The sequence below is a fragment of the Coregonus clupeaformis genome, chromosome 15 (genome assembly GCF_020615455.1).
Source record: "Coregonus clupeaformis isolate EN_2021a chromosome 15, ASM2061545v1, whole genome shotgun sequence".
Classification (NCBI taxonomy): Eukaryota; Metazoa; Chordata; class Actinopteri; order Salmoniformes; family Salmonidae; genus Coregonus; species Coregonus clupeaformis.
The window spans coordinates 62,883,922-62,896,297 of NC_059206.1; the positions used below are offsets into that span (position 1 = coordinate 62,883,922).

At 42.6% G+C, this 12,376-nt stretch overlaps 1 pseudogene; it reads left to right on the forward strand.

Moving 5' to 3' along the window:
* The first annotated feature begins 28 nt into the window (after positions 1 to 28).
* LOC123492688 overlaps positions 29 to 12,376 on the forward strand; it is an 89,351-nt pseudogene continuing 77,003 nt past the window's right edge.

Sequence of the window (12,376 nt, forward strand, 5' to 3'; positions counted from 1 at the left end):
CATGGCAAGACCAAAGAGCTCTCCAAGGATGTCCAGGGACAAGATTGTGGAAGACCTACACAAGCTGGAATGGGCTGCTAAGACCATCGCCAAGCAGCTTGGTGAGAAAGTGACAACAGTTTAGTGCGATTATTCTCAAATGGAAGAAGCACAAAAGGCGTGTCAATCTCCCTCGACCTGGGGCTCCATGCAAAATCTCACTCTCGTGGAGTTGCAATGATCATGAAGCAGTCGAGAATCAGCCCAGAACTACACCGGAGGATCTTGTCCAATGAATCTCCCAGGCAGCTGGGACCATCGTCACCCAGAAAACAATTGGTAACACACTGCGCCGTGAAGGACTAATCCTACCAGCCTTGTAAGTCCCCCCTGCTCAAGAAAGCACATATACAGGGCCGTCTTAAGTTTGCCTATGAACATCTCAATGATTCAGAGGAGAACTGGGTGAAAGTGTGAGGTTAAAATTAAGCTCTTTTGGCATCAACTCAACTCACCGTGTTTGGAGGAGGAGGATTGCTGCCTATGACCCCAAGAACACCATCCCCCACGTCCAAACATGGAGGTGAAACATTGCATGTCTTTAGGGGTGGTTTTTCTGCTAAGGGGACAGGAAAACTTCACCGCATCAAAGGACGAATGGACAGGGCCATGCACCGTCAAATCTTGGGAACTCTCCTTCCCCTCAGCCAGGGCATTGAAAATGGGTTTTGTGGATGGGTTATTCCCAGCTTGACAATACCCAAAAACACGTACAGGCAACAAAGGGTCGCTCAAAAAGAAGCACATTAAGGTCCTGGGTGGCTTAGCCAGTCTCCAGACCTTAATCCCATGGAAAAATCTGTGGAGGGAGCTGGGTTCGAGTTGCCCCAGCGTCAGGCTCGAAACCTTAATGCAACTTGGAGAAGATCTATAAGAGGAGTAGGACAAAAATCCACTCCTGAGATGTGTGCAAACCTGGTGGCCAACTACAAGAAGCGTCTGACCACTGTGATTGCCAACAAGGGTTTTGCCACCAAGTACTAAGTCATGTTTTGCAGAGGGGGTCAAATGCTTCTTTCCCTCATTAAAATGCAAATCAATTTTATAACATTTTTGACGTGTCGTTTTTCTGGATTTTTTTAGTTGTTATTCTGTCTCTCACTGTTCAAATAAACCTACCATTAAAATTATAGACTGATCATGTCTTTGTCAGTGAGCAAAGCCCTCCAACATCAGCTTGGGGATCAAATACTTTTTCCCCTCCCACTGTATATATATGTATGTATATAATATATATGAAATGTTTGATCGGGCGTTCTTGTAGTCGTCTAGTGTAGAAAGGCAGCGTGCGGCTGTCCAGCTGTCTTTCACTGGGGCTCGTGCTTAATGTTTCAGAATAGACTGAGGGTGTGGTCCACTTGGGTGTGGGAGTGATATGGCAGGGGAGTAACCTCATGCACAGACTCTTATTGATCCCTAGCAAGGCTGAGTGGATGCAGCCCATCTATGAAATGAACTGCTACACCTGTCTTATCGTACTGCTCCCCAGGAAGTCTGTCACCACCGGGAGAGAGGAAAGAGAACCACTAGACCACACATTCCACCAGTGGGCTCATCACAACACGGATATAAGTGAACAACCACACACTAGCTCAACTTAAAGATGAATACTGGCACCTATCGCACCAATTAAATTTCAATTGAATTTAAAGGGCTTTGTATTGGCATGAAACATATGTTTACATTGCAAAAGCAAATTAAATAGATAATAAACATTACAAAATGAAATTAAACCATTACACTCACAAAAAGTTCCAAAAAGAAATAAAGACATTTAAATTCATAATTATTGCAAATAGTTTCAAATAAGTCTGCTAAGCATAAATATGTTGTATTTACAATGGTTGTTTATTATTCACTGGTTGCCCTTTTCTTTGTAGCAACCCAGGTCACAAATCTTGCTGCTGTGATGGCACACTGTGGTATTTCACCCCAATAGATATGGGGGTTTATCCAGAGTTGGATTTGTTTTCAAATTCTTTGTGGGTCTGTGTAATCTGGGGGAAATATGTGTCTCTATATATGGTCATACATTTTGGCAGGAGGTTAGGAGGTGAGCTCAGTTTCGCTTACTCATTTTGTGGGCAGTGTGACATAGCCTGTCTTCTCTTGAGAGCCAGGTCTGCCTGCGGCGGCCTTTTCTCAGTAGTAAGGCTATGCTCACTGAGTCTGTACATAGTCAAAGATTTCCTTAATTTTGGGTCAGTCGCAGTGGTCAGGTATTCTGCCACTGTGTACTCGTTTAGGGCCAAATAGTATTCTAGTTTGCTTCTGTTCTTTTTGTAAATTCTTTCCAATGTGTCCAAGTAATTATCTTTTGTTTTCTCATGATTTGGTTGGGTCTAATTGTGTTGTTGTTGTTGTCTGGGAGCTCTGTGGGGTATGTTTGTGTTTGTGGACAGAGCCCCAGGTTCCCAGCTTGTAGGGGACTCTTCTCCAGGTTCATCTCTCTGTAGGTGATGGCTTTGTTATGGAAGGTCTGGGAATAGACGCTTCCTATTTTAGGTGGTTGTAGAATTTAACTTGGCTCTTTTTCTGGATTTTGATAATTAGCAGTGAATCGGCCTAATTCTGCTCTGCCCCCACCCCATCCCCATCGCTTACACCCTCCCTCCCCCTAGTCGCTGCAGTGACTGCCTCTCTCTCTTCACTTTTATTCTAATGAGTTGCAACTACAGATAACGACCTTGATCTTCCATTGATTTGGCTATCACTTAGCATTGTAGTGGTTTGATCGTGGCTGAGCCTCTGGTTAATTATATGGGCTTGGACATGGCTCCCCGCTCGAGGAGAATCTCAAGTCCTGCAGAATAATAGTTTTAATAAGAGGAAGGCTATTACTGCTGTGTGATACCCTCTGCCTCTACCCTTCTTGTCCTTTATTCCTCCCTCTTTTTTTTTTTTGTTCTCTCTCTCTCTCTCTCTCTCTCTCTCTCTCTCTCTCTCTCTCTCTCTCTCTCTCTCTCTCTGTCTCTATATATATAGCTGTCTCTCTCTCTCTCTCTGTCTATATATATAGCTGTCTCTCTCTCTCCTCCTCTCTCTCGCTCCTCCTTCTCTCCTCCTTCTCTCTCTCTCTATAGCTGTCTCTCTCTCTCCTCCTCTCTCTCTCTCTCTCTCTCTCTCTCTCTCTCTATAGCTGTCTCTCTCTCTCTCTCTCTCTCTCTCTCTCTCTTCTCTCTCTCTCTCTCTCTGTCTATATATATATAGCTGTCTCTCAGGATGGAGAGGAGGAGTAAAGAGAGAGAGAGAGAGAGGAGAGAGAAAGACAGAGCGAAGGATATTGGCAGACTCCTCTCCATCCTCCCACAAATAACAGCCATTAACAGGCAGATCAGGAGCTGAGCCACCAGGTTGACTTGAAACACTGAGTGCCACACAAAACTAAGAGACCAGCACATTTACAGAGAGAGTGTGTGTGTGTGCGCGCCTGTGTGTGTGTGTGTGGTTATGTGTGTGTGTGTGTGTGTGTGTGCGTGCGTGGCGTGCATGTGTGTTATTGTGTGAGAGAGAGAGACAGACAGACAGAGAGATGTGTATAGAGAGCAGAAAGGAGGTTGGCCAATGAATTGAATTGTACTTAATATAATTAGCGTGATGGTCTGCAGTATGTGCTTTACCTTTTCACAGTGTGGTTAAAAGCAGAGCATGACACAAATGGAAACACCTACTCCTTTACCGCGCGGCAGACTGTCTGTGGCTTTTAATGTAGAGGCCACACGCGCTTATGCATAAAGACAAGACGCAGACAGAGAGGGAGGAAGAGAGAGAGGGTGAAAGAGAGAGAGAAAGGGAAAGACGTGAACATGAGAGAGAGAGGGAGAGAGAGATGACAAGAGAAAGATACAAAAATCAAAATAAAGGTGAAAGACAAAAAAATGTATTTTAAGTTTGTAACCATGTGTTTCCTCTCCCCCTCCTCGTTGTCTGCTCAATTTCATTGTACCAATTGGAGGTAAATGCTACAGTGCTAATCTCCTGTAAAGGTTGGGGCCCAGTGCTGTCATTGGCACCACAGAGGCTTTAACCGACAGACAGGCTGCGCCGTCTCTAAAATTTGCCACAAAATCCAAGTGGCTTTATAATCAGAAGTATTTAATTTAACGGGGAGATTAGTTATTCTCTTCCTTCTTCCTTCTCTCTTTATCCTCGCTTCAAAGATCACAGTGACATCTTCCTCGAGTCGAGGATCACAGTATGTATTTTTTTCTCTGATGATGGAGGGATGATAAATGGAGGTAGAGAGGAGGAATAATAGAGGGGGGGAATGTACTGCATTGTTCTAGTGGTTTTGAAGTAGAGAGTATCTCCCGCCGCTCCCCTCTCTCTCTCTCTATAGCGCTCTCTGTCTCTATCTCTCTCTCTCTCTCTCTTTATCTCACTCCCCCCCCCCCCCCCCCGTTCTCTCTCGTCTCTCTCTCGTCTTCTCTCTCTCTCTCTCTCCCTCTATAGTGCTCTTCGTCTCTATCTCTCTCTCTGTCTGTCTGTCTGTCTGTCTGTCTGTCTGTCTGTCTGTCTGTCTTCTCTCTGTCTCTCTGTCTCTCGTATTCCTTATAGCGCTCTCGCTTCTCTACCTTTGTCTGTCTGTATTCCCATAGCGCTCTCGCTCCCCCCCCCCGTCGTCTGTCTGTCTGTCTCTCTCTCTCTCTGTCTGTCTGTCTGTCTGTCTGTCTGTCTGTCTGTCTGTCTGTCTGTCTGGCTCTCTCTGTCTCTCTCTCTCTTTGTATTCCCATACCGGTGTGGGGCTGTGCTGCTGTGGGGACTAATTTGGCTAAAATGGAGCCTCTCCTCATTTTATTCCTTAATTAAAATATGCAAGCATCCACACTGGGTTTTCCTGTGTGTGTGGCTGCCTCCTTAGTTCCACTAGTCTTATAGAGATAGGATAAAAAGAGAAAGTCCCAGACTTTGTATTGATGCTGTGGTCGCCTGTACATTTGCATCTCATATCACCAAATAACTCTAGATCACAATGTATGGTTTTTTATCAGGAAGATTACTGTGCAGGTGTGTGTGTGTGGTGTGTGTGTGTGTGTGTGTGTGTGTGTGTGTGTGTGTGTGTGTGTGTGTGTGTGTGTGTGGGCTGTGAGCGGTGGAGGTCCCAAAGGAGGACTGGATGCTCTGAGATACGCTGCCGTCAGCAGCGCAACTTTCCAGCTAAGCCCTCCCACCCCCCCCAGTAGCAAGGGGAGGGGGTGTGTGGGAGCGTAAGCACAATGTATTGAGCCGCCTCCAAGAGGAGCGGCGCAGCTGACTCAGCGCTGGAGCCTGTAGCTGGTCCTGACACACACACAATCGCTTCTCCTCTCACATGCAAACACACGCTCAGGCACTCAGTCACACAGCTGCTGCTGCGGAGCGCGGAGGAGTTACAGAGAGACGGAGAGAAGAGAGTGGAGAGAGGAGAGAGGAGAGAGAGAAAGGACAGGCAGCACCAGCAAAGAGAGAGAGAGAGAGAACGAGAAAGAGAGAGAGAGAGGAAGAGAGAGAAAGTGAGAGAAGCAGGCAGGAGGGGTGGATTGCTGGTGGCACACTTTCACAACTGGATGTCTCCACGTTGGGATAGAGAGATTGATGGTAAGAAAAGTTATGTATTATTTTGAAGGTTAGATTGAATGTTTTTATACAGAGATGCAGAATAAATTTGTTTTGTTTGTTTTTCGCCGAATTTGGAAGCTGGGTGCATTGAATTGATTTATTCTGTATTCTATTTGACTGTGATTGTGTTGTAATTTGTTTGTTGTGGTTTTGCATGCTTATGTGATATTTTGTTTAGATTGATTATAGTAGAGAGGTGTTTATGTTGCCAAGAGTGACATTTTGGACTTGTAATTTTTTTTAAACAAATGAATTTATTTTTTACAGATAGCCTACTTTGTGTGTGCCTGTATGGAAGTGTGTCAGTGAGTTTGAGTGTGTGTTAAGCTTGAGAATGAGTGGGGTAAGAGTTTCCAGGTTATGCGTGGGTGACTTTGTTTGGCAAGTGATTTCTGGTTGAATGTGCAGTATTTATATGTGTAACTGTGTGTGTGTGTGTGTGTGTGTGTGTGTGTGTGTGTGTGTGTGTGTGTGTGTGTGTGTGTGTGTGTGTGTGTGTGTGTGTGTGTGTGTGTGTGTGTGTGTGTGTGTGAGTCTATGTTCTGAGGACAGCCTATACAAAAATGACTGACAGATGGTTAAAAGGCAAGAGGGCCGCTGACAAAAAAAGAGAATTTCTCAGTCCTCTCCTCCTCCACCACATATATTTCCTCCCTCCTTTCTCCCTCTCAGCATTCTGCTCATCCTACTCCCCCCCCCCTCTCTCCTTTCTCCTCTCAGCATTCTGCTCATCCTACCCTCTCCTCCTCTCTCCTTTCTCCTCTCAGCATTCTGCTCATCCTACCCTCTCCTCCTCTCCCACTAGAAGCCCCTGAGGAAATACACCGCGCTCTCCTCCAGAATTAACTCGGCACACACTCCTCAGCGACCGGCCGCCAAGTGAAACCCTCTCACACTCCCCCTCTCTACTCCCTCTCCTCAAGAAGCTCTGCTCAAAAAGAAGAGTGGAAAAAAACGACAGCCCAACCCCCAAAATCCCAAACCCACCTTCACTTACTTGTTTTATTCCCCCCTCCCCCCCCCCCCCCTCCTTCCTTTCCTCCCCCTCCCCCTCTTTCTTCTAGTCCGAGGAGGCAGGGTTGGGATGTGAGAGGCAGCAGCGAGGAGAGAGAGGCTGAGCCAGGCGCCCCAGAGACCCAGAAACGTTAGAGGGCACTAGAGTCCAGCCTGAGAGGCACCGCTAAAACCCTAACTACCACCTCTACCACCAGCATTCAACCACCACCAGCACAACAACAGCGAGCCCCACAGCCGTTCAACAGTAGCAGTGGCTCAGGGAAAATACCATAGGTGTTAGGATAGTTAGCCGTAGCGCTAAGGGAGCAGAGGGGAGGTCCTCCATGCAGCTTCAGCACCAGACCTCCTAGTGCTGAGCCTGCCTTCATGGGGACATGGCAGCAACAGAGCACTGACCAGAGCAACCTCCTCTTCTTCAGAATGTCTAGCAGGTAAGAGTCCTCTCCTCCCCTTCCCCTCCAACATCTCTTTTTCTCACTTTTTATTTTGGTGGTGATCTGTCTATTTCTTAGTTGTGATGTGTGGTCTATCTGTTTATTTTGAGGTAGAAATAGGTGTTGTGGTATGTGCCATGCTGCTGGGTGTGTGTGTGTGTGTGTGGGTGTGTGTGTGTGTGTGAGAGAGGGAGGGGGGATGTGTGAGTGTGTGTGGAATACTGTTTTGTTTTTTGAAATTGTTAAAATGGTGGATTGGATATTATTACTATTTTTGATTTTTCAGTCTTCATTATTTTTGTTTTATTTGCCTTTGGTATTTATTTTCTAGGCTACTTTGTCAAATAGTAATCTTGTGCAGTTTGGGTTGGTGAGAGAGAGTGTGAGTGGGGTGAGTGTATATGCACCTGACATTGTGCACTGCACTCTTTTCCTGCAATATTTATCACATTTTGTAATTTGTATATTAGTTCCTATAAAAGACAGTATAAATTTTAATGTTTACAAAAAGGGAAGGAATATAAGAAGTCATGCATTATTTCACTGGATTTTACCTTTGCCTCGTTTGGTTGATGGCCATGTGGCACCCCACTCCTCCTAATTTGTCTGTGCAATATAGTTATAAGAGTACTGTAGTGTTTGTGTAACCCCGCGCTGATAAAGACTGTGGAAGAGTGTGGTCGTCCACCTTGACTACATGGGTCGCTCAGGAAGCCTTGAACACGGGGTTAGAGACAGGCAGCCGGGAGGAATAGCCAGAGCTTGGAAGAGCGGTAACGGATACATAATGGAGGGAAGTTATATTTCTCCGGACAATTAGCGCCGTATCGTTCCTGTTCACAATCGGGTGTTTTATGTTTTGGCGTTTTTTTGAGAAGAATAAACACTAGAACGCCGAGATATTTTAAAGGGAGGGGGGATGTGGGGGGCGTTAGGTGGTTTCCTTTGGTGATGTACAGTGAAGTTGAGGTAAAGGGAGTAAAAGAGATAGAGGGGGAGTTGGAAAGGAGGGTAGTTAGTTGGTAATTAATCATAGTGGGAAACCTGTGTATGTTGGCACCATGCACACGCTGTTACGCATTTGAAGGCCGGGCAGGCAGACCTTGTGCAATCGCCAGTCTCTGCTGTAGTTAGAGTTTGAAAATAAATGAATTGAGGTTATTTTATGAATTACAGTTGTTTTAATTTTTATCACAGATGTTGTGTGTATAGGATTTTATTTTTATTTTAAACTGAGCAATTACTTAAAGCAATTCAAAAGAAATATGGTTGTTTTGAGGATTTAAATCGTTGAATATACTATCCATGATAGTGTTCTTCTCACCGAAATGTGTGAAATTGTTTGCCCTTATTCAGTGAAATTATTCACACATTATTCCTCTTTATTCCACTCTTTCTAAAAATGACGCATGTGTGGAGAATTGTAGTGGCATGCACTTTTTTTTCAAGACATTCTGCACACCATATTTGACACGGCGTGACGCATCTCTCACTTTCAACATATGTTTTGAGCTGGATAATAAAAAACTACTGCAAAGCTTATGAATGTGATTGGAATAAGGAACCATATCGCACGAGGATGCTCGGTTTCTCATCCGTCCTCGCGCGGCATCTGCGTGCAGGTGGATGGGCCCCGCGCTCATAACGGAGGGAGCAGCCAGCATCTGCTGGGATACGTTCGCAATCCCCCCCTTTTACAAATGCGCGCCAGTTGTTTAAATAATCACTGTGGGATGTTGTTATTTATCCTCCCTCGCACCACTTAGGAAGGCATCTTTCCATGTTTAGTAGGCATGAATATATTCTCCAAAGAAGCCTCGCCTTGACAGACTGCCATGGAATCTAAACCGATAATGATTTGTGTTTGCCGAGCCGCGCGCGCGCCTTGGGGTATTGGGAGAAATGAGTGTTATGGGGGGCTCGTGTTTCAAATCCCCCCTCCCTTTAAAGATAGCTAAGTGGATGATGAGTATAGGTGGTTTTATCGGTGTTAGGGCAAATTATTTAATGTGCAATGATTGAGTACGCAAAGCAGGAGCAGTATGTGTTGATGTGAGGAGGGCATGTTGTTTAGGGTGTTGGTTGTGGTTTTGCAGCAAAGAATAGCACTCAAACATTTGATATCCTCTAAAACGTATATATTCACTGCAAAGTAGCCTACGTATACAAGTATTAGGGACCATGCAATAATTACATTTTGATGAATATGATTTTATTTGTTAATATTTTCAATTATAGAATAGATGCACATTTTCAGACCAAATTTACAGGCAGGTGTGCAATTATATTACAAGAATGTACTAAAAGAACCAAAACAAATATCTAAATGACCACAGAATGAATTGTAAAAACAATCATTTAACCTGTTGGATATTTGTTGTTTTCGGATATATTTAATTTGTAGGATTAGCAACCTCAACGTCACACTATGTCAACACCTGCTTCTCATATTACAAGTGTATTTTTACGACGAGTAATGTGCTAATTCGATGCATTCAAAATAGGAAGTGCATATCAATTAAATACACACATTCCCCTTTGCATGAGTACAAATAGAGAGACAAGCAAATAGAGAGAGACATGGTTTTAATTTTGTTTAGATATATATGTATTTTTTTAATCAGGTACTAACATAAATAAGAAACGAAATTGAAAATGCAGAAATCATGAATGGCAAAAAATTTTAATGGGGAATTGAAATGTTTCCCATTTCAGACTTCCAGTAAGAATAATTTTATTTTTTGGATTTATTTTTTTTTGATTGACATTTAGGTGAATAATTCATGCAAATCAACGTATAATGCTTTGTAATTGAAGTAAATTATTACGAATTACAAACGAAGATTAGGCTCTATAAATCCTACTTAAAAATTGAATTTAGCACTCCCTCCTTTTGCCTATCGCCGGTTGTGGTTTTAATTTTTGGCTATCGGTGATAACAGAAGATGTATAAGTATAACCTTAAATTAAATGATCTGCAAAAGCAGATACACGACTTCAATCAATAAAATAGACTCGTAAAAGTATGTCAAATAATTGCACCTGCTTTCTTTATCTTTAGGAATGTGCGGATCATTTTATGTATCTGCAGGGAATATATTATCATATTTCGTTATGTAAACCCCCCATAAATTATGTTAAACTATCTTTTAAAGCTTTCCAAAGCTTTACGTTGTAATAATATTTTGATGTCGTAATTGGGTACTTTGTTCTGGGTACGTGCATGGATATTTATATCGACCTTTGCAAGTTAAACAGTCCGCAGTTAAGTGATATTACTGCGCCTCTAATTGGTCACTAGTAGGCTAATTCCCCCTCAATAAACCAACATTAAGCCATGTCATTTTATTTCCCCCTGCGCTTCAAAAGCTGAGGGGTGTGGAACAACTCAAGTATTACTTAGGGCTTGTAAAATGTTGCAACGGTGCACCTCTTCTGTGAGGGTCTAATGCCAGTCAGGCGGAGGAAGATCCCGAGAAAATGTTGAAGAAATAGGGCTGGTAGCACTTACAGCGTCAGGGTATGTTTTCAATCTAAATCTCTGCTCTTAAAAAGCTCGCCCTTCTAAATTCTTCCCTTCTCTTCTGCAAGGCGGGTGCTGTAACGCGGCTTCCTCTGAAGTGCGACAGGTGATATGTGAGACCTTACGGAGAGTGACAGTGTTTATAGTGGACTTGTTTTTCTATTTTCTCTCAGTATTGTTACAGCATCTGAGATCCCAATACAAGCAGTAGGTGGACTAACGCATCAGAAACATGTTAGTGGAAAATCTAAACTTTATATTAATTATATAGGTTATTATTATACCTAATATATGTTAATAGACCAAGCATGAACACAATGGTATAATAATAATAATACTGTATTATTGTAATATTTTTTGTTATTAAACCAGTGCAGCAATTTTCTAAATATGCCATTATCATTTATTACTGTTATTATTGTTGAGTGTTATTTCATGTTTGAAATGTCAGGTGCATGGCCTATAGCAGAGGATTCCAGCAGAACTCTGTATAGTATATTTATTTATTTCCTAACCACTTTGTAAATAATTGCATTTTCTAAGATTTAAAAAATTTTACATTAATGGTATAATTTGTTGAACTCACGATTACTGTAGGCCTATATAAATCTAATTTTCCTTTTGGTGACATTTAAACATTGTAATGGATTTACTCTGCATGTCTGCACTCAAGCAGAATGTACTACACATATTTGAATTAAGAAAATATACACGATGCAAAAGCAAATCAGACGATGCAATGATGTCACATATATTTCAAACATGATATATGTTCAGAAGATGTGTGCAGAGATGACTGGACCAGGTGTGTGTGTGTGTAAAGCACGGTGGTTAAGACTGCAGTTAGGAGATATAGCAGGGCAGGCATCATCGGCATGGAGCTGTCTGTCTGTCTGGTTCATGTCAATACATTGACGTCTTAGATGGACTGCTTTACAGCGAGGTCATTACCTAACTATTGATTACATCTGCTGTGTTCTCTTCAACCAATACCTCTCCACTTCTATACCACACCGTCTCTCCTTATTGCTGTCATTTCAATTACATTATATAATAATATATTATACATATTTATCTGTATAATCTGTATGTCTATCAAGTGGTTATATCTTTTCTAATGTAAGAAAAATATTTTATTACGTATGTGCAACCATTTGTTATTTAATGTAGTTTTACCCTATCAACTGAAATCTGCATTTGTGTAGTGTAGTGGCTATGACACCTGCTCGCTATAGGCTGTATGCATCTGAATGAAAAACTACTATATTAATACTCTCTATAGGCATGGCAGACATCATATTAGTTGAATAGCAGCACATCTCCTAGTTAGTTTTGTTGAGTAATAATGAAGGGAATATATTTAGAATCAGAGGTCCTAATCACCTATTATACATATAATTATGAAATAGGGGGGGGGGGGGGGGGTGTGTGTTGTTGAGTATTTTGAGGGAGGGGTGTTTTTGTTTTTTTTAGTTATTTGTGCTGTTGCATGCAATAATATGTTAGTGTGTGTGTGTGAGAGCGAGAGAGAAAGGGGATAATTTTCTAGGGAGAGAGCAAGTTGTGCTTTGTTTTCCCTCAGAGAGGATATATTGCCTGTGTGCTGGCTGTATTTAACAGGTGTTTTCCTTCCTTGCCGAGGCTGTGGATGCGTGGTGTTGCTGTCTGCGTGTGTTGATATATAATAGTTTCCCCAAGGTGTTTTTTATTCCCGAGGGTTGTGTGATTACGCACATACTCTGTGCATTCTGTGATGGGATGTATG